The sequence below is a fragment of the Bos mutus genome, chromosome 24 (assembly GCF_027580195.1).
Source record: "Bos mutus isolate GX-2022 chromosome 24, NWIPB_WYAK_1.1, whole genome shotgun sequence".
NCBI classification, from domain to species: domain Eukaryota; kingdom Metazoa; phylum Chordata; class Mammalia; order Artiodactyla; family Bovidae; genus Bos; species Bos mutus.
In genome coordinates, this window is record NC_091640.1 from 31467501 (window position 1) to 31495204 (window position 27704).

Genomic DNA, 27704 nt, shown 5'->3' on the forward strand with positions numbered 1-27704 from the left:
TGCAGTTTCTAGGCAGTCGGCTCGCCTGCCTTTGGAGTGAATTCCGGGTGAAAGTTCTGTTGATTGTGGTGCATGTGTTCCCCGGGCTTCCTAAAGAAGATTTATTCTCTTGCACGGAGGATTTTATGGGCGGTCAGAGAAGCTGTCAGTTGGCGGTATTCGCAAGGCAGTCTTTGACAAGTCGAATTGCAAAATAACTGGGACCGAGACCTGTGCAGTCCTTAAGTTAATAAGCAAAAGAAAAGAAAAATGGTAAGGAAAAATGAGTTAGAGGGCATTTTATTCTTTTGTTGAAATGTCATATCGCAAAAATATTCCCAGTATCTTCTCCATGAAGAAGCAGCATCTGTGTTTCAACTGCCAAGTTCTAAATAAAATGTTTACATTAAAAACAAAGATTTAGCTTCCATTTTCTGTGTGGGCACGGAACACAGTGGTGTTCTCCTCTGTCAGCTGCTTGGGAGGCTCCCAGAAGAGGGAATGGCCTCAGGTGGGCTGGCTGAGCTTTGGGGTGAGAAGCTGAAGACAGGCATAAAAATAGTACAGTCCTCACTGAAAAGTGGGTTTGTTTTTCTTCAGGGTATGCATTTACCTGGAAAAACACACATTGAGATGAGCAATGTCAGATGAGCCATTGTGATATTAGTATCGAGTTTGGAGCAGTAGAATGGCTTTCTAGGTGGCTCCTGTTAAATACCTGGCTTTTTCTTCACTATTTTCCTTTCCCTGTGTCTTCCAGGAAGGGTCTCCATGTTTTCAAAATGTATTTGAGGAGTGTTCTGTCCGTTAGATTGTCGGGAAGGTCACACTTGGATCATAGAAAAGCTAGGGAGGTATTATTATGATAGATATTCTGACATAATAATAAGCAATGAGCTACACTTTACTGTCAGCAGGCATAGAAAGACAGCTTTGATTTTAAGTTTCTTTTATGAAGAACTGATTAGTAGTTTTGCAACTAAGAGATAAAATGGTGATTTTGTTAGCCGAGTGACAGTGTTTCAAAACCTTGCAGATTATACCAATTTGAAGGAGACAGTGGAAACCATGAAAATGCAATGTGCCCTTCTAAATAAAACATGAACTTCTGCATTCAGTCTGCAACTTGTCTCCATCCATACTATTTCTTTAATAAACAAGGTTTAAAAGATATTCCTGAATGTCTGTCACTTCTGATATCACAATTTGAAACCACTATCTCAGGGGAGTAGTTTACATAAGGCAGGTACAAACATTAAGAAATGACAGTTGAGTTGAAAGTTTTTGTTTTCAACCAAATGCTTAAAAATAATTCTACCAAATACTATTAATACTACCAAAAATTCTATTAATAGTTGAATTCATTTTGTGTATTCTCAGAAATTTAGTATTTCGAAAGAATGATTATGTTTACTTTAAAATTATACAGGGTTTTTTAATTTGCAGCAAACTTTTGTGTCATTGTCCTAATAACCCAACTCCTGGGAGAGGCTACCAGGTTTCTGGCTGCAGTGGAGCATACCCTGCTGGGTCTCCTTACCGCCTCCAAAGTGCATTAAAACTTGTACACCAGAAGTATTCATTTTTCTATATGTGAAAACTGTGAACTGTATTTTGAAACATGGAACTCTTTCATCCCTTCTGCCTCTCAAAGCCCTAGCATCAAAATTCTCTCAGTCCACACACAAAGTCAAGAAACTTACTCTGTCCTTATGCTACGAATCTTCAGAATAACCCTTTCTGTCTAATAACACAGAGTCTCAAAGCCAGTATCTAGAGGCATGGATGGTCAGGCAATGAAATGAGTCACCCTCTACCCCATTTGTATTAGTTGGATATTTATCTCCATTCCTGAGAGTAGATAGGAGATGTGAGTAGATTACCTGCCTGAAAATAATTCTGCTGTCAGCTTGTTTTCTGAGATAGCAAATCAGTGGCATCAAATTGGTCAATTGTGACCTATTTCTATTTTTCCTTGATGGCTCTTTAGTCTGTTTCTTGTGGTGCTTCTCTGATGGAAGTTTCTCAAGCCTTTTACCTGCTAAAAACATTGTTTTTTGGAAATTTACTCCAAAAAAGCACTCATGAGAAGGAAAAAGTGGTCTACTTCGTCAAGGTGTGAGATGTTCAGTAAGAGCCAAGTTATAAAGCTGGGCAGGAGAGAGGGGAGCACTTAGACATTTAAATGGCCAAGTTAAACACAAAACACAGTTAGGATATCTGGACCCTCAGGTGTTCATAAACCCATACCAGGGGTCTCTAGAGAGAGATGGTGGGAACCAGGCAGAAAGACAGCCCCAAAATGCCTTGTTTAACTTGGCTGTCACGGTAGCTAACCCTTTGTAACTTGGCACATTTCGAAGTTATCACACTTAGAATTGACCTTTTTCCTTTTTCCCATTTACCTTCTTTTGTACTTATAAAGTGGCTCTTTTTTTCTCTTAAGGAGAAGTAATTTATTTAGAAATATAATGAAGTGGCAAAAATTCAGTTCGCAATTTAAAGAAGAAATGTAAACTATAGAATTTGAAAGAAAAGGCGATGGGTTTTAAATCCATAACCTTTTGAAAGTCAGAAAACCTATCTATTAGGCTGTATTCTCTGGTGGAAAAGCTCTCGAAATTGTAGGTGTTAAAAGAGCCACTGCAGGGAGCTTGTACTACCTCCTAAATTTAATAGAAACATTAAACTCTCCAGTCCTTATTTAAACACATTTTTTTCAAAGTCAAAAATACATTTTCTTACAGGTAGACAGGTGAAGTATAACTAAAAAAACAAAAGAAAGTGATTCTCTTATACACTGTATGTTCTATTTCTTTTCTAAAAAAACTTTAGAGATTCAGGTTTGGTTTTGGAAATGATGCCATAGTAAGAAAAGAAGACTTAATTAAAGCCTGCAATATAGATTTTTGCTCAGAACTACTTTTAAACAAATGAAGTATGACTCCCTTTTTTAATAACTAGATTTAACCTAAGGTAAGTTTTTTTTAATATTTAGGAAAGATATATATATATATATGTTCCTTTTCATAATTGTGAGGGCAAATTACTAAAATCTGCAGCACACAGCTACATGTGCATTTACTTTTGAATATGGATGTTAAAAAGCCTGGTTATTGGAAACTCTTCAGAAGCTGAGTGCTTGTACCTTTTTCCAACAGTTGCAGTTGGACTTCTCTGCATCTATCAAGCAGGCACTGTTCCTTCCCTCTTCCACCTCTAAATTATACTGACTAGATGTTGAAGTTGTTAAATTGATTATAGTCCAATCAGTAGACAATCCGACATAAACAAAAACAGCAATTACTGTTGGCATGCATCCCATGAGTGCTAGTCAAACTTGCAGAACTGATGGTCCAATGAGTGTTTTCCAAAATGCTAGTTTCACAATTTCAGCAGTTCTGGCAGCATCTTCTTAAAGGGAGGGGACAAAAATTCATAAGATTCCACTTGGCCTTAAAAACAAAAACATCTGTTTGATGCGTGAGTGGATTGTTGGCTTTTATTCATCCAGTCCAAAAAGGGCGAAACGTAGGATATGGAACATAAAAGCATACATGTAAAAATGAAATTACAAAGGGATTCGAGATTAGCAGCTTTTTATAAAGCAAGCTGTTAATAATTCTTCTTTTTTGTTTTGCCAGAGTATTTCCATGTCCCTTAAAATCCATTCTAGTTATTGACAGCAGTGATGCCTAATAGTGATGACAGAATTTTTCAACTTTTTGCTTCCAGTAGTTATACTTGGTTCTTTCTGCTTGCTTGTTTGGGTCATTTCAAGTCTTACAGCATATTTGTAGGGTATATGTTTTCATTTTATAGGAATATTTTTGCTCCCTTTCTTTTATTTTTATAGGAAATTTGTTTTTGAGAATTGGCTTATCAGGTAAATTCTAGTGAAATACTTGTTGACACACATCGAAACATCAAAATACTTGCTTGAGTTTTCATTTTGATGTAAAACCAGGCAATCAGGAGAAAGAGGTTTTGATAGTAGAAAAAAGCAATTCTACCAAGATCAATTAAGAATTTTATGAAAGATCTGGTTTTTCTATTACTGTGCTTTATTAATTCATCTGACAGAATTCACATTGCTGGTTTAATGTCACTAATTCTCTTGCCATAGAATACATTCCTTATGGCTGGATTTAATGGATACCATGTTGAACTTTTATTTTTTAGAGAAAATGATTTTGAGACTTGCAACACTTGAAATATATTTTAGAAGCCTTATGGATTGTTTAAAATGTAAATGTTGTCATTAAGTAATATGTTGTAGAATGCTCTTGAATTGAATGAAATTTTGATACAAAGGCTGATATTCTGGCTAAGTATTTTCCCAGATGTATTTAATTTTTTTCTCCATTGACTCCTGTTGTGCAGTCAAAGGTTAAAGTTAGTTCTGTGGGGGAGTGGAGGTGGGGAGGGGGGAATGCTCGCAAGTTTCTAATCCAATTTCAATTAAATTTGAAATACGTTCCTGTTTTTTGTTTGGGGATTACATGGTACACTAGCTGGGATTGCATATACCTTGTTTGCTATAATGAAAGTGTACTTGTCTGATTTAAAATACGCTCTGCAACAATGTTATTACAAAGCAATTAAAACTTAAACATTAAAGTTAACATTAGTAAATTTAAATAGCTCTGTTATAGTATTAATCAAATAGTGTAAGGAAAGCTTTTAAATGGTTTAAATAATTATGCAACTCTTGGCATAAAAGCCTGACACAAGATAAATCTTTGAAAACTGAGTCGTGGGTTTTTTTTTTTTTAAACTTTAATTTTAGGCAGCTTGGGCTTTTAGCATGCATCACACTCCACCTCTAGTATAAGTAATTATGCCAGTTTAGTAATTATTAGAGATGAAAGAAATTCAGTAAGATACGAATTCTTTAAAACTTCAGTAGCTTCAGTTTTAGCGGGGATAATGATCAAGCAGCAGTCATCCGGCTGTCTGGGGACCCTGCCACAGCTACAGGCACTGAGCTGATCTTGGGGGTATCATTGTAATGGCAGCACACACTACAGTTGGCATTTCTACTCTCAATGCCTGATTGCAGAGGTTTATAATTTGCTCATTAAAAAAAAAAATCCAGATTCAAATATGACTGTCTAAAAATTCCACTTTCTTGGAAGACTGAAAGAAAGGATAAATGCATACCTTTAAAAATTATTATTGTTGGACACCATATATTTTAATTTTATGGGATAGTAAATGCTTTGAAAAATTCTGAAATGAAAAATATATATGTAAATTTGTCAACTATATGATTGTGTTGAACATGTGTCGAGCATTTCAAGTCTTGCTTTCAAACAAAGGTGATTTAGTTTGGAAAACATACTCTTCATGCAAAAGCATAACTGTCTCCCACTGAATATGGTCCAGTGATGGACATTCAGAATATTCATTTTCCTAATTCTGCAGGAGTTATGTTTTGGTATTTCATTTTCAACAACATTTTTATATATGTGAAATCAAATGGTTTCAGTTATCACAACTCAATAGGAAATAGACACACACACAAACATAGTCTGATGTTCTATTTAAAATACAGTTTGGTCAGCAAATTCATATGTATTAATTACTTTTTAAGGAAAAAAATGGATTGAATTGGATTTGGCCTAATAAAAATTGGCATCATTGTAAAGAATAGAGTTTCTTTTTAGGAATTAAAACCAGGTTACCATTGAAATTCATTATTTCACTGAAGTTATTTCTCCTCTCTTTCTCAAGATTGGCTTGTCCCCAAATTTCTTGTCCCATCAGTGCATTTTGATGGAAAGTTATTTACCTGACTAGAATGAAGGCGATAAGGGTTCTTGTTCTCAAGTATAGATAGCTCTGTATATTCATATAGAGTACAATTGTGAAAACCCATGAAGAGCTGAAGGGTCCATAAGTTGAATGATAAATTGCGGTACTATAGGGGGTGCTGTGACCAGGACTCTAAAAAATTACAACTTTTAAAACAATATATTGACTTTTAGAAACAAATTCTAGTATTTCAGGCATGTTCCTTAATACTATTCTTTTCTTTCACAATAGAACCAGATAAGGTCTAGTACATGTGTGAGTGTGTGTGGGTGTGTGTGCATGCACACTCAGTTGTGTCTGATTCTTTGCAACCCCATGGACTGTACCGCGCCAGACTCTTCTGTCCATGAAATTTTCCAGGCAAGCATACTGAAGTGGGTTGCACTCTAAGGGGTCAAACCTGAGCCTGCTATGTCTCCTACACTGGCAGGCAGATTCTTTGCCACTGCGCCACCTGGGAAGCCTGTGTGAATATGACTAAATAGTAATTGCTTCCAGCCCTTCTATTGATGTAGTGTATCTCAATTTTAGAAGTTTATTAGGCATACCCTTTCTCTCAGTAGTATTCACAATTTAGTCTTTTCTTATTTTTTATACATTTAAAAAAGGCAATTAAGTATTCACAAACATCACTTGACCTATCAAGTATCAGTAAAGCTGAGAGAGAACTATTGGTTGGGAAGGTGATGCCATCATGAGTTTGAGTGAATGTTTTGTTCATTAACTGGTATACGGAGTCTGAAATTGCTATGTGGAGGCTGGTTTGGGGCTGTCAGTGTGCAAAAGGAAAAGTTAGATGCACTTTTTTGTGGCCATTAGGCAGGAGTGAAAAAGAACTATGGACTCAAGGGAATGCATATTAATTCCTGGAAAGAGTTGAAAATAAAAACAGAAACAATTAGCTATGGTCATAAGTATTGTGACTTGGATATTAGTGTACCTGTAAGGACATGGCTTGCAGTGGAGATGGCTCACAGAGGGTGAGCTCTTCTTTGCCCTCTGCACATTTTGGCAAGTCACTTACCCTCTGTTCTCCAGGTTCAGATTTCTTCTCTGTAGACCAAAGGGGCTCATTTAATGATTCAACAAGCTCTTTGTTGTTTGTTTTTTCTAGTGCTCATTTGTCCGTGCACACTGCTAGTTCCAGATATTCAGTTGTGAACTAGACGTAAGCTTGGCTTTTATGAAGCATTATAGTCTAGAAAATTGGATGAGGTTTTACATATGTTCCATTGCTTTTTAATTTAGGAGAAGGCCACCATGCAGGTGGTGGGAGATATGTGTGTTTGGTATATGCTCTTTAGTATGTATGATATTCACTGTTTAGCAAGTTGGGTCAGTTTAAAAAGTTAGATAAAATGATCTTCAAAAACATTTTTGGCACTAAAAGTTTGGTGGGTTATCCTTTTTGAGAAAAGTGAGCTTTGTTTTCTCTTATGATTAAGAGTTAGATATACTCACTTGAATTGAAACCGCTAAATACATAGAATATTTGTTTCCAACTCTTTTTGGATTTTTTCAAAATCTTTTAGCCCTCCTAAAAGATCTAGGTAGTTGTTTCTAGTAATAATGTTTCTAATAATAACCTATATAATGTTTCTTTTTTTATATATAATGTTTCTAAAAGTTAATAGTGAGATACTGAAGGCAATTTTATAAAATTTTCAGAGAATTTGTGGCATTCTTGAAATAATTGAAGGCTCTTGGAGAATGTGTGTATTATTCAAAAACAGTGAAACAAAGCCTCAGTTAGGAGTCCCTCCTGTACAAAATTGAGGTGAAACAAGTCAAGAGGAATTCATTCCATTAAATATTCAGGAATAGAACACTAAAGAATGAAACAAGTTGGTATTGAAACGTTCACAATGCAGGTTTAATTATTTTTCCCCAGGGAAATAGGTGAATGCCTTGAAATAAACTTTGACAGAGTCACAGATCTTAAGCATAGGACAATTTAGGGATAATGATAGTGGATGTCTTGATGGTCTTCATGTTCATAGACATGAGTGCACAATCAGTGGTGATGGGGGAGTGTAACTGACCGGAGAAAAAGACGATTCATAGGAAATCCCTTTTGCCTCCTCCAAAATCACACAGGTCATTTATGTAAGTATTGCATCATTATACCAAATTTTTAATCTTCAAAATAAAACCATTACAAGATAATAACACCATTTTATAGCTCCTGTTAAATGTTTTTTATATTTGCTGATTTGCATATTTTGAAATCCAATATGAGTGCGATGGGCTGGCCCACCCTGGGATAGCTTCCCAGCTCTGTCTGCCTCTGGGTACCTCAGGCCAGGAGGGGGTCAGTCAGGTGTCTGACTTGTCCTAAGTGCTCAGTAAATGTCCATGGAACCAAAATCATTTATTATTTTTTTAACCAAAGAAATGTGTTGATGACTTCTGAGTTCCCTTCTCTCTCTAACATCATAGAATTCTCATATTGAGAAATTGTAATTCTTGCAAGTTGATCAATAATTCATATTAATGGGGCAGGCATGCTTTTAAAATTGTGAACTTGATTGAGTTGTAGCTGGTGGAAAAAAAAATCAAACAGCAGAGGTTAGATGGTCTTAACTTCTCACTGTGATTTCTTGTCCAGACTCTCTATTTAAGGAACTAACATAGAAAGACACATGTGTTACACACGAAACCATTCTCAGGGCCTTTATAAGGAAGCTGACTTGGTTCAAACTCAGTTCAAATTCTGCAATTTCCATAGAGCAGTTTGCAGGTTTTAGAGAAGAACCTTGGGCCAGTGACCAATTCACCCCACTAGGGGTTTGTCATATCTTAACTTGGAGCAGCCCTAACAGCGGCAGCTTCTTTGGTCTAGAATTTGTGTGTACATGAGTGTGAGTGACCAACTCTATGTTTGCCTGGCTCTCACATGGATTTTTGCAGTGGGAATAGCTGTGAACCTGCAGCTGTACAAGGTCAAAGTGTTTTGCTTTAAAGATAGCATTTTAATTTAGTTTGACTTACCCTGGTTCCTCATCTTCAATTCATGTCCATCCACTTGCCCAAATGCTAGTACCATTTTCGTGAAGCAACATTTCCCAAACCTTTAATGATTTTCCTAGCTTCATTACTCTAGGCTTAGACTGTGGATTCTCAGGTTGGTTTTGTACCATGATAAGGGTTTGCATAGTGTTTTCATTTCTTAAGGTTCATCTCACATCTTCTGTGGGGCTTTTTCTGACCTGCCGGAGTTAAAGTGCCTCCTCTCTTTATTATCTCTTGCATAGCTCATATACTGTAGAAACTATAACACTAACTTGGTTTTCTGGTTTGTTGATAAGCCCTTTGAGAGCAGCGTTCAGTGTTTTATTCTCTTTGAATCCCCATATCCTAAAACGAGATAGTAAGCAAACAAACTTACAAAGGCATTCATGCGCTCATGTGTTTAATAAACAAATACTTACTGCACATTCATCATTTTCCAGTCCTAGAGTGCTAGGAGTTGGGGATGCTGTGAAGGAGACAGACAGGGTCTGTGTTCTTGTGAAGTCACAGTCAAGCAATGGAAACACATTAAATACACGATTCAACAGATTCCAGTAATTTATAATTAGGTGGAGGGAAAGCCCCAGGTGTTATGCAAACATTTCAGAAAGATATGAGTGAGGTCAGGAAAGGATCCTGAAGGAAGCACTTTCAAACCAAATCTGAGGTTTAATATGTTTTTAAATGCAAACTATTGAGCATGCTCATGATTCTATGGGAATTCTTATTGAGCACCAGTTATGTGTCAGGTGCTAAGGATACAGTCAGGAACAAGTCAGACCCAGTTGTTCGTGGTTTTCACAGAGCTAACAGTCTATGAAGACATGTTCAGATGACTCTGTGTCCCTCTTAGAACAGAATAGAATTTAATTACTTAACTGTGTACAATTGAATAAATTTCCAACCCTATGAACTGTAGCCCACCAGGCTCCTCTGTCCATGAAATTCTCCAGGCAAGAATACTAGAGGATAGCCATTCCCTTCTCCAGGAGATCTTTCCAACCCAGGCATCGAACCCGGGTTACCTTCATTACAGGCAGATTCTTTACTTTCGGAGCCCATGTGTCCTTCTTAAGGTTGTGTAACTCCAAACTATACTTAGTTTTGCAACAGTATACTTGCAATTCATACAAATGGTATCTGTTATATTATTTGCACATGACTAGCTTGTATACAGGGGGAAGGCAATGGCACCCCACTCCAGTACTTTTGCCTGGAAAATCCCATGGACCGAGGAGCCTGGTAGGCTGCAGTCCATGGGGTCGCTAAGAGTCGGACACGACTGAATGACTTCACTTTCACTTTTCACTTTCATGCATTGGAGAAGGAAATGGCACCCCACTCCAGTGTTATTGCCTGGAGAATCCCAGGGACCGGGGAGCCTGGTGGGCTGCCGTCTATGGGGTTGCACAGAGTTGGACACGACTGAAAAGACTTAGCAGCAGTAGCAGCTTGTATACAAGTTCTGGCCATCCTTTGTACATGGGCTGGTTTTTCCACTCTATGTAAACTCTATTCATTGAGTTTTTCATCACTTAGATCTATCTATTCTTCCAAATATCTGGATTTCTTATAATTCTTATAATGCTGTCTAAATATGGGATGTTGTTGTTGTTCAGTAACTAAGTTATGTTTGATTCTTTGTGACCCCATGGACTGCAACACGCCAGGTTCCCTGTCCTTCACGTTCTCCTGGAGTTTCCTCAGATTCATATCCATTGAGTCGGTGATGCCATACAACCATTTCATCCTTTGCTGCCCCCTTCTCCTTTTGCCTTCAGTCTTTCCCAGCATCAGTGTCTTTTCCAATGAGTTGGCTCTTCACATCAGGTGGCTAAAGTATTAGAGCTTCAGCCTTGGCATCAGTCCTTCCAGTGAATATTCAGGGTTGATTTCCTTTAGGAATGACTGGTTTGATCTCCTTGCTGTCCAAGGGACTCTCAAGAGTCTTCCCCAGCACCACAATTCAAAAGCATCAATTCTTCAACACTCAGCCTTCTTTATGGGATAAACTCATTCATTTGGCATCATTAGACAATTTAAAACTCTTTTCTCCATTTCACCTCAATATATACAAATCATGTAATATGTTTCTGCTTATGATCTTTGCAAATTCTTAGCACAATTTCCACATCAAGGAACTTGGTAAATATTAGAATATGACAATGCATCAGCAATTCATGAGTATATTCTTGATTGAAAAATTACATAGAAAAACTGTAGAAAGATGATAAAAACCAGTAATCTACCTACCAACAGTTTTTTTTTTTCCACTTTCAGCTCACATTTTTTTGACAGTTCTGTTGTCTCTATTCACGGTGGTATTATTCATGAAGTCCCAACAGACAGTCTGTGAGAGGATGTTTGAATCTGCGTATATCCAACCCTTATCGCCATCCACATAATTCTCCAAGCCAGGTCATAGTGAGAGTCCTCTATACCCTGGACAGGCTAATAGAGTCCCCCACCCCCAAGCTGTCTGGAAATGGAGTGTTCCTATGAAACCTTTTGTATAGGGACTGGTGTATAGCGAAGAAGCAATTACCTTAGGACACATCTTGCCAACAGATGCACAAAATAAATCGAGATAAAGCACAGATGCTCACAGACACAGTTCAAAGCTCTGGCGGCCTGATGCAGAGATGCCCAGTGTAGTTCCTGGGAACGGAGTGTGGTGGTGCCACTCTTGCTCTGGGAGGGTGCACTGCCTTTATAACAGCTGGACTCGCTGCAGAACAAATGTGCTGAATGCTGTTTTTCCACTGCACCTTCTTTTTTAAAATCAAAAATCTTCTTTGGATTTCTTTCAGTTGGAAAAAGCAGGTACCTGTGTAGATCTTTCGTAAAATCCAAGCGGCAGAAAGTGAGCTTTCGAAAAGCCAGAGATAATGGTGATGTGTTGCCCCTTAACGCAACTCACTAAGACTTCTTGAAATATCTGTCCCCCTGTTATTTAGAGAGGAGGAGGATTTTAATGATAATGTCCTTTGGCAGTGAACTGAACCGTTTTTAGATGGCAGTGCATTTATGTGGGGATCTTGGATACATTTTATTCCCAAATGAAAGGTGGTACTCTCTGTGTTGTCCACCCTAAGTGTACTTCCTAAAAATTCCTCCCTGTCAACACTTAGTACCTTTGTTCTAACAACTCTATCCATTGTATGGTGTTCTGTCATTTAAAGATTGAAGGCAGGAGGAGAAGGAGAACAGAGGATAAATTGGTTGGATGGCATCACGGACTCAATGGACATGAGTTTGAGTAAGCTCCGGGAGTTGGAGCCTGGTGGAGGAGGAAGCCTGGTGTGCTGCAGTCCATGGGGTTGCAAAGAGTCAGATACGACTGAGCGACTGAACTGAATTTATTTGTTTATTTTACTATTTACAAATGTTGCTTCAATGAGCCTGCACCCATCCTTGCTAACATGTGTGATTATGTACATGGTGTAAATTCCTAAAAATGGAATTTCTGGATAGAGAGAACACACATTTAACATTTTGATAGATCCTGCACATGTGCGCTCCACAGAGGTAACGCCAGTTCACACTGCTGTTAGCAGCAGGATTAGAGAGTGCCTATGTTTAAATACTTTATCTTTACTGATGTGGCTTGTGAAATAAACAAACTGGTATTTCATTGACATTTTAATGAACATTTATATAATTATAAGCATTTTTTCATATGTTTATATACCATTTGTATTTATTTTTCTGTGAATTGTCTTTTTATTTCTTTTGCCCTTTTATCTTTTCATTTGAAAAAGCAGCTCATATGAATAAGAAAATTAGTCCTTTTTTCTGACATACATACTGCAAATAATTTCCCTACTTTGGCTTTTGACTTTGTGGGTGGGTAATTCTTTTTTCTTTTGCCACAGAGAAATTTAAATATTTTAATTTTCAGTTTTGTCAGGCTTTTCCTTGTAACTCATAGAGATTGTATGTGACATAGAAAGGTTTTTTCTTTTTCCTGATCATTTATTTAGTTTCATCTTCTTATTACACTGGCTTCAGAGCCTGTCTGCCCCTCTTCACCCTTCTGGATCCAGCACCTAAGCATATTTTTGGAAATAAAATAGATGCTTAGCAAATATTTAATAATGGGTCAATAAAGTATGGTGGTTAAGAGCATGAGTGTTAAGTCAGACTCCCTGAGTTGAAATTTCAATCTTGTTTACCCTGTGCAAATTATGAAATAACATGAAACTACAGTTTCTGTGTCTAGAAGTGAGGGATTGTGTGTGTGTGCTCAATCACTTGAAACGCGTCCAACTCTTTGCAACCTCATGGTCCCGCCAGCTTCCTCTGTCCGTGGGATTTTCAAGGCAAGAATACTGGAGTGGGTTGTCATGCTGTCCTCTAGGAGCTCTTCCCGACCCATGGATCAAATCCATGTCTCCTGTACTGCAGGCAGATTCTTTACCACTGAGCTACCCGGGAAGCCCCAAGTGAGGGTATTACCCTAATTCATAGGGTTGTTGTGAGAATTCAGTTAATCCATATAAGCTCTTAGAATAGTCTCTGTCAGATAAGAAATACCTAGTTCATGTTTCTTATTCTCATTCTCAAAGGTCTTCTCGCTTTGGGGGGAAACCCTTCATCCTATGGGGACATGTCTTTTCTTTGGATTTCCAGGTACCTGTCTGGCTGGACACAGTTTTCAGAGACCTGACTTGGGTGGGTCCGTTGTGGATGTCTTTGTTGGATCCAGTCCTCCATGACCCGTCCTTTCCCACTGGCCAAAACAGCTCTTGATTCCAAGCTCCACTTTGTTCTGCCAGTGTAGAGAGAGTTCTGAAGGAAAAATTCCTGCAGAAATTCCAATTAAAAGATAATGGAAACATAAAGTGGAGCTAATTAATTTTGGAGCCTCTGCCATCTTCTCGGTACATCAGGCCTTTGTCTTTGTGGTTCTTTGCGAGAGGGCCGATGCTAAATGCTCGTTTGCAAAGGTAGGCTAATTGTTCTTGGGAGAGGAGCTAGAGACAAATAATTCACATATCATTATGAAGGTTTAATCATAGTAGATTTATTAATAATCCTTAAATTAAAAAGGTAAATCTGGGCTTGGGTTTGCAAAGGAATTAGTTGAACAAGGGGATGATTTTCTGTATCACCGTACCCATCAGTAAATTGATCTAGAAGCAACTTCTTCTGGGCTTCAGCTGTGTTGTCTAGGAGCAGAGTGAGTAGAGGATGTGAAGACGGAATGTGTCTGCTGTCTGGATGTTACCTACCAGTCTGTGTCTGGCTGTGTCTAGCTGCTGCTTTAATTTTATGGGAAACCTTATTTGGGAGCCGATTGTCTGAGTTTTCTTTCCTCTTCATTTCTTCTCCATTCTTTGCTGCAGTAAGTCCTAATGGTTCAGTTTGCTTTCTTTTTATTTCCCCTTGCCTTCCCTTGCTCATTGAGTCGCCAACCCTTTCTGTGCTTAGTTCATGAAATCACCCAGTTCCCACTCCCAGATTGCTGGGCTTCAGCTGTCCCTTTGGGCTTTAGAAACCCAGCCTGTGCTTTGCCCGCTGGTTGACCTCAGCACTCATTTGATGCTCTGGCTAGACACGACCATGTCTTTTTATTTTAACTAAAAGATAACTGTCGTAAAGTTGTCTTTCTGTACAGACAGAGCCAAAAACCTTAATACATCTGATCAGACGACTTTCAAATATCCATTTATACTTTTTTTCCTTCAACCTTAGTGCTAAATGAAGTGAAAGAAATAGTAATTGAAAATTGGGGTGGAGAGAGTCAAGAGGATTGTGCGAGGCCACTTTTAATGAGTGGAATATCCTTAAATGATAGTAAGTGATGAAAGAAATTCCACTTCAAGATAATTTAAAATAGATATTCTAGAAGACACTTTTGAAAGGGCTGGGGGTGCTGTTCAGTTTCCTGACAGGTCGGCATTGTCTGGGGCTGAAGGTCTTATTAGAGAAGAGTTTAGAGCCTGGGAGATGCAGTGGTCCGGGCAGGGCAAGGATGCTGGATTTTCTCTGACGTCTCCAAGACTGGAGGATCCTCTGTGCCCCATCCGAATCACACCAGGGCTTTGTGACAGAACAGGAAAGAGTCTCAGTCTCTTGACTTCTGATTCTAGGAATGGCATCTCATGGCTGTACACATTCCAGACTGTAGATGCTAAAGTGACTTTCCCCATCCTTCTCAGCTGCCTAACACAAGCCAGAGTCGGGGCCCCCTGCCCTGAGAATCGCCTTCCTTAGTCTAGTGTTAGCTGTCAAGGTCTCAGACTTGTGTGGTCTATGCACCACCAGTGTGTCCCAGTGAGTTGATCTGAGGGATGCCATGCCTGATCACTTGTGTTTGAATTCTGCATGTTATGAAACCTCTAAGCCTCCTTCTGAGCTTCCCTGGTGGCTCAGATGGTAAAGAATCTGTCTGCAACGCAGTATACACAGGGGATGCGGGTTCAGTCCCTGGATCAGGAAGATCCCCTGGAGAAGGAAATTGCTACCCACTCCAGTATTCTTACCTGGAGAATTCCATGGACAGAGGAGCCTGGTGGGCTACAGTCCACGCGGTTTCAAAGAGTTGGACACGACTGAGCAACTAAAATCGGCCACCGCGGTCCCCTTTGGTGTTCTTTTTTGCTTAAGCATTTTGATCTTAGTTCCTTCTACTATTTCACCCCACCCCCCACAAGTTACTTCTACAAGGAAAAAAAAGATATTAGTCAGCTACACCTGGGAGAGAATTGAAAGCAGTGGATACCTGACAAATCCCTAATTGTGTGATTAAAGGCTTTGTTGCTGTTCAGTCGCTCAGTAGTTTCAAGACTTTAGCTTCTGATAAAAAAAAAAAAATCTCATGCCTCAGAAAGCTGATCTGGGAGATATTTTTGAGGAGGTGGGCATGGGGTGCTCGAGTGAGGGATCCAGGAGTGTTTTCCCATTGCTGGTGAGATCTCAGCAGAAATACCCCCTTGCAGAGGTTCAGTGGCCTTTCAAAGGCATTATTCTGGATGCTCTCCCTCAAAGGTGAAGATGGAGCCCTCCCCCAGTCTGAGTGACGGGAGGAAATGAGTGATGGCAGTGCCTGCACAGTTAGAGCAGTGCATCTGACTTTGGGCTAAACAGCTTCCTGTAATGTCATACTGGATGTTGTTATTTAGTTGCTACATTGTGTCTGACTCTTTGCGACCCCCTGGACTGTAACCTGCCAGGCTCCTCTGTCCATGGAATTCTCCAGGCAAGAATACTGGAGTGGGTTGCCATTTCTTCCTCCAGGGGATCTTCCCGACCCAGGGATGGAACTCTTGTCTCCTGCGTTGGCAGGCGGATTCTTTACCACTGAGCCACCAGGGAAGCCCAAGTGTCATATTAGCTGTTTTCAATCCAGTGTGCGGAGAAGCTAGGGGAAAAAGAAATTCATATTTCCCACTGGCAGGTTACCATCCTGAAGCAGTGTCTGTGTTCTCCCATTTGAAATATGCCACTTTTCCCTGCAAATTTTCTTTGTTTTTGTGACAAGATGGACACACGTGTTGGGGATGCACTGTGCTGGGAGCTGGTGGGACATTGATGCCATCTGTGGAGGGAACTGGGCATGACCCATCACCATCCCTGAAGAAATGATGCCAGTTCTGATGTCTTAGAGATGATGTTTTAGAGATGGCACGTATTTTAAAAAAATGTTGGTTAAATATAAACTTTCAAAATTGCAAGCAGCAAGTAGTAGAATTGACAAGATTAATGATTAGTGTTCTTATTATTCTTTTAAGAAAATAGGGTGTGATCTGGCTCACCATCTGAGAGCATGTTCCTTTTCCAGTGAAATCTATTTATTAATATATTACATATATGTGTGTGTGTGTATATTCTGCTTATTAAAGCATATGGTAAAAAAAATGATTAACTATGGGTATTTATCAGCCATTCTACCCTATGTTTGATTGATTTAGTTGATTTTACTTTATGCATATTTGGGGATTGTCTGATGATAAATCATCGTTTGAAATATGTCTCTGTATATGTATATATATTTATTTCTTGACAAATCAGGATTGAAACAATGTAAGTGGGAATGTATTTCCACAAGCGACTATTAATTTATAGTTACTAAGATAATAGCATACACGTTCACTTTCAGTTCTATCTGGGTAGCTCTGTAAATTGTGTATTGATTATGTTAATGACACTGGTGTCTTTATTACTTGTCTGCAGATCCATGCAGATGGAATGCACATTTGGCAAGGTTGTCATTCTGTAAGAAAAGGTACATTATTAAAATCTGCTTTTTGGAGAGATTGCATTAGAATTAAAAAAAAACATTGATTAAACTCATAGGGAAATGTAAGTAGTTGTGTTCTAGGAAATAAAAAGTGCAGTTAAAAAGTTTTTTTAAAGGATGCTCATTTGTTTCCTTTGTTTCAAATTCCTTAAGGAAAGTGTTTCAGAAATGGTACTTAATCAATAATGATCTATTTTTATAGTTTATTTTGGTTATGTGGCTTTATTTGTTTTGTTTATCAGGCTGAAGGAAATTTAGACATTTAGGTTTGCCTATATTTTTAAATTTATTAGCCCAACTAGAGGGGAACAAAATGAATTTCTTTTTTTCCCATTGCATATAAATTTTCTTGTATTTTGTAATAGCTCATAAGCCATAAATCACAGCCTCACTTTTTGCTCTAATCTTTCATTGTACAAACATGTACCTTATTTTACAGGGTCTTTCTCTTTCCTTCTTTCTTTGTTGCTGAGCCATTAAGTTACCAAAGAAGTTATTTAGAAACTGCTTTCTTATCTTCCTGAATGGGATCATTTCTTAGAAATGTGGGCTGTCCACTTACTTGTGTGCCAGCTTGAAAGGAAAGAAAAAATCTTTTAAAATGTTTTTTTAAAATCATTTTCCACTCTATATTTTAATGGCAGTTTGATCCCCAGTTTGTTTGAGAACCAGTTGGCCCTTTGGAAGGAGAAAAAAAAAAAAAAAAAAAAGGCAAGATGTTTCATGTTCCTGGGTGATAAGATTCCATTTAGTGGGATAATAATGCCCCAAATGTTGTGTTTAACTTACAACCTTTAGACAAAACCTATTTTGCCTGTCTTTCAAATATATCATTGCAATTAAGAAGAGGAACTTCCTCAATTAAAACAAAAGTGAAAGCAAAGTCACTAATAAAGAGAAAGGAGTGGTAATATTGAATTGATTTTTGTGAATGAGATTGAGTTTATCATCTCAAAATTTAGAGATGAGTCTTGTTACATTGCAGCAAGCTAATGGTTCTTGTTCAAAACAAAACTTTCTCCCTAAGCTAGTGTGCTTCAGTAATTGTTGAGATAGTTAACTTTAAGTGTCCAGTTAAGAAATATTGTTACAATTGGATTGGCATTATAGAAAATAGCTGAAGTCATAAGAACAGTTGGGAGAAATATCAGAAAGTATGATGTCTGGAATATAAAGGTTTTCTTTCCAGGTTTTCTTTGCCTGGGTGGAGTAATACTTCCTCACTATGCTATTAATCCTATACCTGAGGCTTACTAACGACATTTAAAGAAAAAATAAGTAGACTCTTCCCCAAATATCCAGATGTCTGAATCCTAGGTTCAGAAACATGTTTCATTTATAGTTGCCCTAAGAAGCATTTTTCAGGGTACCTGGTCATTATGTGCTAAAAACTACACTTAAGTGTTTTTAAATAATTTGTTTTCCTCCAGAGTAGATTTTTAGCAGTTTTAAAATCACTTGGCTGTAGAAAATTAGACCAGGGTATCTGGATGTTAACAATAACTTTATGTAATATTTTTCTAATATAAAATGGAACAAAGTGTCCATGGACTTGGTTGAAGATTGAGCTGAGGGATGTAGAAGTTGGTTTTCTTTGTCGGTTTTTGTAGGGAGTTAGGGACTATACTCAGATGTATTACCAGCCCCTTCCCAGTGAGCCCGTGATGTTGACACCTGAAGGCACCAGGCCAAGTGGAAGAATGAAGGGACTCAAATCAGGTGAGAAGAAAGGCGTTTGCCAAGAAGACCCACAAAACAAAACAGCAACAACAATAAAAAGACATGGGAGAGAGCACCGAAAACCCTTCATGTAGGGGAAAAACAGAACAAAACCTTTCTGGGATAATCTTTTCCTCTATTAGGTTAGATGGTTTTGATTTTGTGTACCCGTTTTAAGTGTTTCCATCTCGTGTTTGTTAGGTTGACTTATCATTCTTGTGGTTTCTTGCTCTATTTTCTTCCACATGAAGCCTAAGCCTTTTGTTTCTTTTTTAAAAAATATTTATTTATTTATTTTATTATTTATTCGTCTGTTTCGGGTCTTGGTTGTGACACCCTAGGTTTTCGTTGCGCCAGGCGGGGTGGTTCCTTTCCGGGCGCAGACTCAGCAGCTGGGGCATGTGGGCTTAGTTGCTCTTTTCCTCAGTATGTGGGATCCTAGTCCCCTGGCCAGGAATCGAATCCATGTCCCCTGCTTTGCGGGGTGGATTCTTAAGCGGCGGACCATCAGGGAGAGTCCCAAGGCCGAGCCTTTTGATGTGAATGTTTTAATGTATTCACTTGGGTTTATATTGCTGACAGTAGTGGCCTAGTGTATCACGTTGTCTTTGAGAAAGGATCATGAACTACATGCGGAATCATAGTAACTTAAACTAAGAGTTAATGTTTTTTTCTCCCCCTAAAAGAGAATAAAAGAGCGCTATTAGAATCAATATCTGTTTTTGTTTTTAGTCAAAAAGTTTTGGATTTATTTTCCCTTGGCTTTAGTGTGTTTGAAACAAGACCAAAGTAAAAGGAATCTCACCAAAGACCTTTTAAGTCCCAGGAAGTGTCAGCGGGCCTTTGCAAATCTCTCCCGTTAGATTAAAAAGTTAGCTGGTGTGATTGTGGTATTTCTGTCCAATCTCTCTCCAGCTTTGGCTTTATTGGGATTACAGATAAAAGGTGAAATCTGGGTATGAAGAGAGTGAAAAAAGCCGTGGTTCATACACCTGTTTAATTAGCCTTGGTTAATACACTTGTCTTAAAGCCAAGACAGCAAGTTCATCTCTAGGACCCGCTCCACCATGCCTGATGCCTGGCTGTCACTGAGCCGGCTCCCCCTTTTCTTAGGCCCACAGTCCATCTGAAGTCCTCCAGATCCTGTTTCTGGGGTGCCTCCCGTTAACCCTTTCTGCTACTGATTTAGCTTGCCCTCTCTGCACTTCTTCCCTGCATTGTGTCAGAGTCACCATACTGGTCTCTTTGCTTCCAGTTCTGGTCTCTTTCCAAACCTTCTTCTTAATCATCAGTGGGGCATCTCTCTAAAATGTACATGAAACCAGTCACTTTCCTTAAAGTCCTCCAGTGATTTCTCATAGCACCAGGTTAACATCTGACTATTTACCCCACAGTAGTTCCCTCGTGCGGAGAAGGCAATGGCACCCCACTCCAGTACTCTTGCCTGGAAAATCCCATGGACGGAGGAGCCTGGTGGGCTGCAGTCCATGGGGTCTCGAAGAGTCGGACACGACTGAGTGACTTCACTTTCACTTTTCACTTGCATGCATTGGAGAAGGAAATGGCAACCCACTCCAGTGTTCTTGCCTGGAGAATCCCAGGGACGGGGGAGCCTGGTGGGCTGCCGTCTATGGGGTCGCGCAGAGTCGGACACGACTGAAGTGACTTAGCAGCAGTAGCAGCAGCAGCAGTTCCCTCATGAGCCGCTCACTTTTCCAGCCTCGTCTCTGCCACTGCTCCCATTTCCTTTCATTCTATCCAGAGCCCCTCATTTGAGTAGCATAGAAGAGCTTTCGCTTCTTGGAAAGCATCATGTTTTGCATCTCTGCCTTTACATATGTTTCCTCTTTAAAAAAAAAAAGGAAGTGTATGTATTTATTTGGCTGCATCAGATCTGAGTTGTGTCATGTGGGATATTCCACTGCATTGCATGGACTCACTAATTAAGGCCTGGGCTCAATTGCACCAAGCCATGTGGGGTCTTGCTTCCCCCACCAGGACTGAACCCACGTCTCCTACATTGCAAGGCGGATTCTTAACCACTGGCCCACCTTGGGAGTGCCCTGTTTCCTCTTTTTGGAGTGCCATCTATCACTTGTCCTCAGTGCTGTGCTGTGCTTAGTCACTCAGTCCTGTCTGACTCTTTGCGACCCCATGGACTGTAGCCCACCAGGCTCCTCTGTCCATGGGGATTCTCTAGGCAAGAATACTGGAGTGGGTTGCCATGCCCTCCTCTATCAAATCCAGATCTCCCGCATTGCAGGTGGATTCGTTACCAGCTGAGCCACCAGGGAAGCCTGTCCTCAGGGCTACTCATCTTTTATAACAGCCCAGTGCTGCTCCTCTTTAGCTAACATTTTTCTGTGCTGCACCATCTAACTGAAAAGCCCCTCCAGCTGAGCACTACCTTCCGCAGTTATCGGTTTATTCATCTCTCCTTTTCTCTGCCCCAGTGCTTCCCAGCCCTTCTCATGTCATGGCACACGCAGAAAAATGAAACATTTTGAAGGAAACACTTGGATAAATGGAGAAGCAATTGGCCTGCCAGTGTCCAATTATCTCTAGCTGTAACGTGGCCACTCGGAGGGTGGAGTTGGTATCCTTGAACACCTGAACCCCCTTTTGACCCACTGGTTGGGAAGCTGTGCAGAAGATTTTAAGTTCCTTAGGACAAGGACCAGGTGTTAGACTTTGCATCTCTGGTGTGTGTGTGTGCTCGAGCTGAGTTGCTCCAGTTGTGTCTGACTCTTTGCCGCTCTATGGACTACTCCTCTTTCCATCGATTCTCCGTCAAGAACACTGGAGTGGGTTTCTGTGCCATCCTCCAGGGGAACTTCCCCATCCAGGAATCGAACCCCCGTCTCTTATGTCTCCTGCATTGGCAGGCAGGTTCTTTACCACTAGCGCCACCTGGGAAGCCCAGGGCCTTAGCCAAATGCCTCTTACTATGTGGATGCTCAGTAAATGTTTGTTTGCTGAAGGTGCAACAAGACAACCACAGCCCCCCAGATTGAAGGTTAAATGATTAAGGTGGGAATCTCTTTATAAATCCTCTTTATGAAAGTTAGAGTGCTAGGATTGCTTTCTTCTAAATTTCATGTTAAAGATACATAAGGATGAAGTTGAGGAAGGAAATTTGAATAGGATTCTGATTGGAAGAAGAGAAACTTTATTTGGTTCCAAAGTTTGAGTGTGTAGTTTTCAGAGTGTCTGTGTCTGTGTGTGTGTTTTAACCTCTCTCAAGGCTAATTTCCTCCCACTCAGCATCCTCCTATGAGGAATTTCATTGTATAAAGAAGAGTGGCCGTACGTTCATATTTGGCATGTGCCCCTTCCTAATAGAGCATCTGATACATTTCTCTTTGGTCCTCAAGGACCGTGATAGACCTGTAGAACAATCAAGCAAAACCACCGAAATTCTAGACTCCAACTGTGTGATTTTGTTTAACATAGAGATAATTCTTTCTATATGAGATTTTAGAGGCAGGAAAGAAAAGTACATGAAAAGGTTTTTTGGTTTTTTTTCCTCTCTCTCTCTTTTTCCCCCCTTTTTTCTTTAAAACAGTTTAACAACTTTCAGAGAATAGAGTGGTTAGAACATGAACATTGTAGGAAAAGTAAAAAGAGCACGTTTGTATCCACGATTCCTTGAGCTCCCTGGACCTGTTGTCATCACCAGGTCTCAACCTCGATGGCTGTCCCTGTTCTGCCAGTTGAGGCCAGAGTTTGGGCATGTGCATCCTTGACCACCTCAGAGTGCTTTTGCTTTTGTTTTGTTTGTTTACTTTTTCTTGACAGTAGAAAAAGGGGAGGCAGCAGAGTAGCAGGCAGGTGGGGTCCAGACAGCCCTGTTCCTTCATCAGAGCCTGCTTGTGATTTTATAACAATGGATGATTTATTTTCCCCAAGTCTGTTCTCATCTTATGGGATTTCCAGTTAGAATGCATATGTAGAGCCCAGAAAGCACAAAATAATGATCCCACCCTTTGGTTTTTTTTACCCTTTGGTAAAGGAGGAAGGCTCCTCTTTAACTCTTTGTAGCCCAAAGGTAACTTTTCCTCTCTTCTTAGCATCAGGATACACCAGTTGATGGAATTTGAGCACATTTCTAGAGGCTTCCCAGGTGGCACAGTGGTAAAGAATCTGCTTGGCAGTGCGTGGGATGCATGAGACGTGTGTTCGATCCCTGGGTGGGGAAGATCCCCTGGAGAAAGAAATGGCAACCCACTCCAGTATTCTTGCCTGGAGAATCCCATGGACAAAGGAGCCTGGTGAGCTACAGTCCATGGGGTCGCAAAGAGTCGGACACGACTGAAGCAACTGAGTACACAGGCGTGCTAGGGTAGGAGTGCTTTCAGACATGGTTTGCTCTAAATAAGAGCAGTCTCTGGTTTACTTTTTAGGTGTGGAACTTCAGTAAACCTTAGAAGACCAGTCACTGTGACTATATGTGAACTTGAAAAACAACATCAGACAATTTGGGGCACAAGCTTATTGTTCACTTGAGGTGCATCATTCGTAGCAACCTGGGGACATATGAGTGTGGAATGCATGTGTTTAAATTATCTGTTGACTTATTCATCATCGAGTTCCTGAAAATAAGACACTAGGGTTATAATGCTTTTTTTTTATTTTCAGAAGATATCCTTGGAAGAAAGAACTTAGGCCGCTTTCCAAAATAACAAAAACATACTTTTACTAGTCTACTAATAATGTCGTGTTGAACTCACTTTTTATTGACCATCTAGCGTTTTGTAGTTTTAGGTGATTCAGATCCAAGAGGTCATGGTATTCACATGAAGCCAAGACTTGTTCTTTTTTTAAGGCAGTGTGCATATTTTAGCTGGTATTTTCTTGAACTTACTGGCACTGTGTGGGTTGCTTTAAGATTGAGTAATTCATGCCATGGTTGTTTAATCTGGTGAAAAGCTGGCTATGACCAGAGAACAAACTGTTAGGAAATGGTCCAGTTTTTAAGTTTGCGTGTGTGTAAGTGGAGTATTTTGGGTTCATTCATCTCTTGCCAATCTTAGTTGTTAAGTAGTCTTCTTGCATTCATATTTACATCATCCTCTGAATCCTGTGTTTCTGCCACTCTCGTAAAAACAGACTGGTTTGTAAGGTAGAGCCTCATGCTTAGAATCCACCAGGAAAAAGCCTCATTTATATCTCCGGCAAGAAGGACAGAGGGCCTGCACTGTGTATTCGCTGCCAGAAGTTTTTATAGTAATACTTTGTATCTAGGCTCTGGCTCTTACCATTAAATGTGCTTTTTATAGAGTACCAAGTTATAAATGTAGTGTGGCTACGGCATATTAATCTTACTGCAGAGATTTAATGAGGCAGTTGTTTTGCGATGGACACTATTGGGAGCAGAAAGCGACAGAGTTTTACTTTACCACTGAGCTGCAGAAATATTCCTTGCCTGGTAATAATTATAACCACATGATCTCTTAGTTTTTCTTACTTTTGCCAGTGCTTTTCCATGCAAAAGTGGCTTGGAAGGAGGTCCATTTCTAGGCAGTGAGATGGATTGGAAATTGGGCTGTGTTCTCAGTGGTTTGACATTTTTTAACTTTGATCAGGCCTGGGATCCTTGTTGCACAGAGAGAAATATGTAGGATGAGTTTCAAGAATACAGATAGTCTTTGCCAGTCCACTGAGATGGCTTTTAGATATTCATTACTTTTACTTGACTTTTATATAGGTTATAAAAAGTAAATGTGGTGAAACCTCATTTTTACATGGACAGAATAGAATTTCTGCTGGTTGGCCTTAAACTGATCCCATACTTGAAATTAATTGAAGTCCATGGGTTTATTGCCTCCAACACTTTTAAGCCAGCGCAATTTTTCATTTTCCCCAAAGTTGTAATTTTATTAAACCAAGTTGTAGCAATAACAACCTTTATGAAGAGGAGGATGAGAAGAAGGAAGAAACCACCTACCAGGGAACATAATAAGGGGAAAAAAATCACACTTTCTTTTAAATTTCCATTTATAAGTAATGTTAACACAATTGAAAACAGAGAGCCGCCATTTATTTTTATAATAATAATCGTGTCTTTGTTCCAAAATTAAGCCTTTATCCAAGTTCAAACATTGTTAAGTCTAGTGCCTCCTAGGGCCCTTTCAGAAGGGATGAGCCAGAAAGTTGGCTGGGCATGTGAGGTTGTGTGTGATGGATGAAACACGTTTGGGTGGCCTCCTTCAGGGCAGCGGACAGAACGGTGCCTGCGGCTGTGATGGAGTTGGTAGTCGCAGTGCAGGGAGGGGAGATGTGCAGGTACTTTAAAATACTGCCCTTTGGGAGGGTTTGTAGTACAAGAGAGTTGGAATAACAGCTGTCCATCCTGCAGTGGTGTTGGGGGTGGGGCAGTGTTCACAGGCACAGACCCTGTATTTATAACCCCTTAGGTTGAAGTCAGAGGTTTGAATGGCTAGCAGAGTAATACAATTATTTTTTATGATTGACTCTCAAAGGACTTTATAAAAACTACCTAACTAAGGCCATGTGCAATTATTGAAGTGTAGCCACCTGTGGGAAGAAATGGTTGACAATGTAAGCTTTCTGGAATCTTCCAGCGCCACTACGAATGGAAACTCGTAACACAAATAAACGCATCTTTTGAATGGGCAAGAGCGAATTCTTTATGGACATGGAGGTTGGCAAAACAACAACAACAACAACAATCTACTCGTTAGGAGAGAGCCTAAGATTCTGGAGCTCATTATACTACACTAAGGCATCAGAGGCTGTAATCGCACCCACCCCCCAGAGGGTCCCTCTTAAGTGGTGACCTAAAAACAAATTCGCCAGTTGGCTGGAGCTTGCATCCTGAAGTTGCAGCAGAAGTGAATAAGCTTGACTGACTTCAGTCCCTGAAGGATTCTATCTGTAAATGCAGAAGTGGAAGCAAAACCATTTTTTATTAGTCTTAAAATGACCCTCATTTTAATAACTAGCCACAGTGTCAGAAGCATGGACCGGGGTCATTCCTTAGCTGTTAAGACCTAAAGCATCATGCAGGCTTTCCTATTTGTTTGATATTTTTGATTTGGATTCGTGTAAAGTGCCCATATTCTTGAATAATAAGGAAGGCAAGTTCTTATCATTTTCTCTGCATACTACTTAAAGTATTCAGAGTGTCTCCTTATTTAAAAACAAACAGGCCTGCAGACTTGATGCGTAGCATTTAAATAATCATATTAAAATTCAGACCCAGCCCCCACATTTCCCTGAGTGCTGTCAGTTTTATGAGAAACTGGAAACTCATGCTAAACAACCAGGAGTGTTCAGTAGGCGTCTGCTGCGTTCCACCAAGGGTTGAATGGGTGTGGGGGCCAGTTCGCCGTAGTGGGGACACTTACTTATTTTCCTGAGTGGCTCTAATTTGGCAGTATTTTACCACTCGGTTTTAGCTTGTTGGAGCTTTTTGAACCATTACCTATTTGTTGCGTCTGTAGCGCTAGATGAAACATTTGAAACCAGCAAAGGCAAATGTGGTGCTTTGACATTGCATCAGCTTTCGAAGATGTAGGCATGTAGATACTTTTGAATTTGGAGGTAACTGGTCTGTTCCCATTCACAGGAAAAATACTAGGAAAGGACTTTTTAATGTACTCCTTTTTTCCTGTCTCCTCTCCCTTCTCGTCATCACTAAATACTATTTACTAAGCACTTACCCGGACATAGTGCTGTGCTGGGCAAAGAACAGGGCAAATGAAAAAGGTCCTGTGATTACTCCCCCAGGGATGAGCAGTCTATAACTCAGTATATTGAAACGGACACTGCATAGAGTATGGAGATAATAATTTTCCAGATGACAAATCAACCCGAATTATCAATTTACTTTAACCCGACGTTCTTGTTTGAAAACAAATAAACAAAAACTACTTGCTCTTTGAATTGGGGATTCTGCTTTTGCCTCATGAACCCAAGAGATCATTCTCCATGTTGAAATGTAAGTTGATTTGGGCATTTGGGAATCGTTTGAAGGGTGATGATATAGTTAAGTTTATTACAGATGTGAAGAAAGGCTTTGGAGCAACTGCCAGCCAAAGGGCAGCACTGTGAGTTGTAGAAGCAGGTTTGCAGAAGCAACTGGCATGCAGAGTGGCAGAAATTTCGATAGCCGGATGGGAGGCTGATGGCATTCATTGACTTTCCAGTGAAGTCTGGGCTCATTTGATTCTGTGAATTCTGGATTGCAATATTTCAAATATTTATCCTCCATATTAAAAAAAAATGACTACAGAAAACATATTACATATTTCTTAGGTACCTTGATACAATTCTTTTGTAACTATTTCACTGAAAACTCTGTTTTGAGACATAATTTACTTCTGACTTTGGAGGACTTTTTGCTATTCGAAATGAATGTTCTGTAAATGAAGTCACAGATTTTATTATCCCAATTTTCCCTAAAGAGGCATTCTCTCTCTTCCTCTGCTTTCCTGCAAAGAGGAGCAGCGGCACTAAAATATTTGGGGGTACTTCTTTAAAATGAGGCAAAAGACAGCATAAGAAATCACGAAGTATTTATTGAGCTCCAAGGGAAAACATCATGTGGGTTTTTGCTTGTCTTAGTCCCTCTTGCTATTTGTGTATCATTCTTAGGGTTAGAATGGAACTATTTTTAGTTTTCCCACTATTTAGCTCTTTGGAGAAGGAAATGGCAACCCACTCCAGTATTCTTGCCTGAAGAATCCTAGGGATGGGGGAGCCTGGTGGGCTGCCGTCTATGGGGTCGCACAGAGTCGGACACGACTGAAGCGACTTAGCAGCAGCATTTTTAGTTTTCCCACTATTTAGCTCTTTGAGGCTAGTAATGTCAGTTGAAGTTGTTGACTCAATTATAATCTGTAATTGCTCTTTGTATATTTGGTTTTGTTTTTTGATGATTTTGAAACCAAGAGACATACCAATGCAT

At 39.7% G+C, this 27704-nt stretch overlaps 1 protein-coding gene across 1 annotated transcript in view; it reads left to right on the top strand.

The window, feature by feature from the left end:
* ZNF521 (zinc finger protein 521) overlaps nt 1-27704 on the top strand; it is a 311441-nt gene that overhangs the window by 3221 nt on the left and 280516 nt on the right.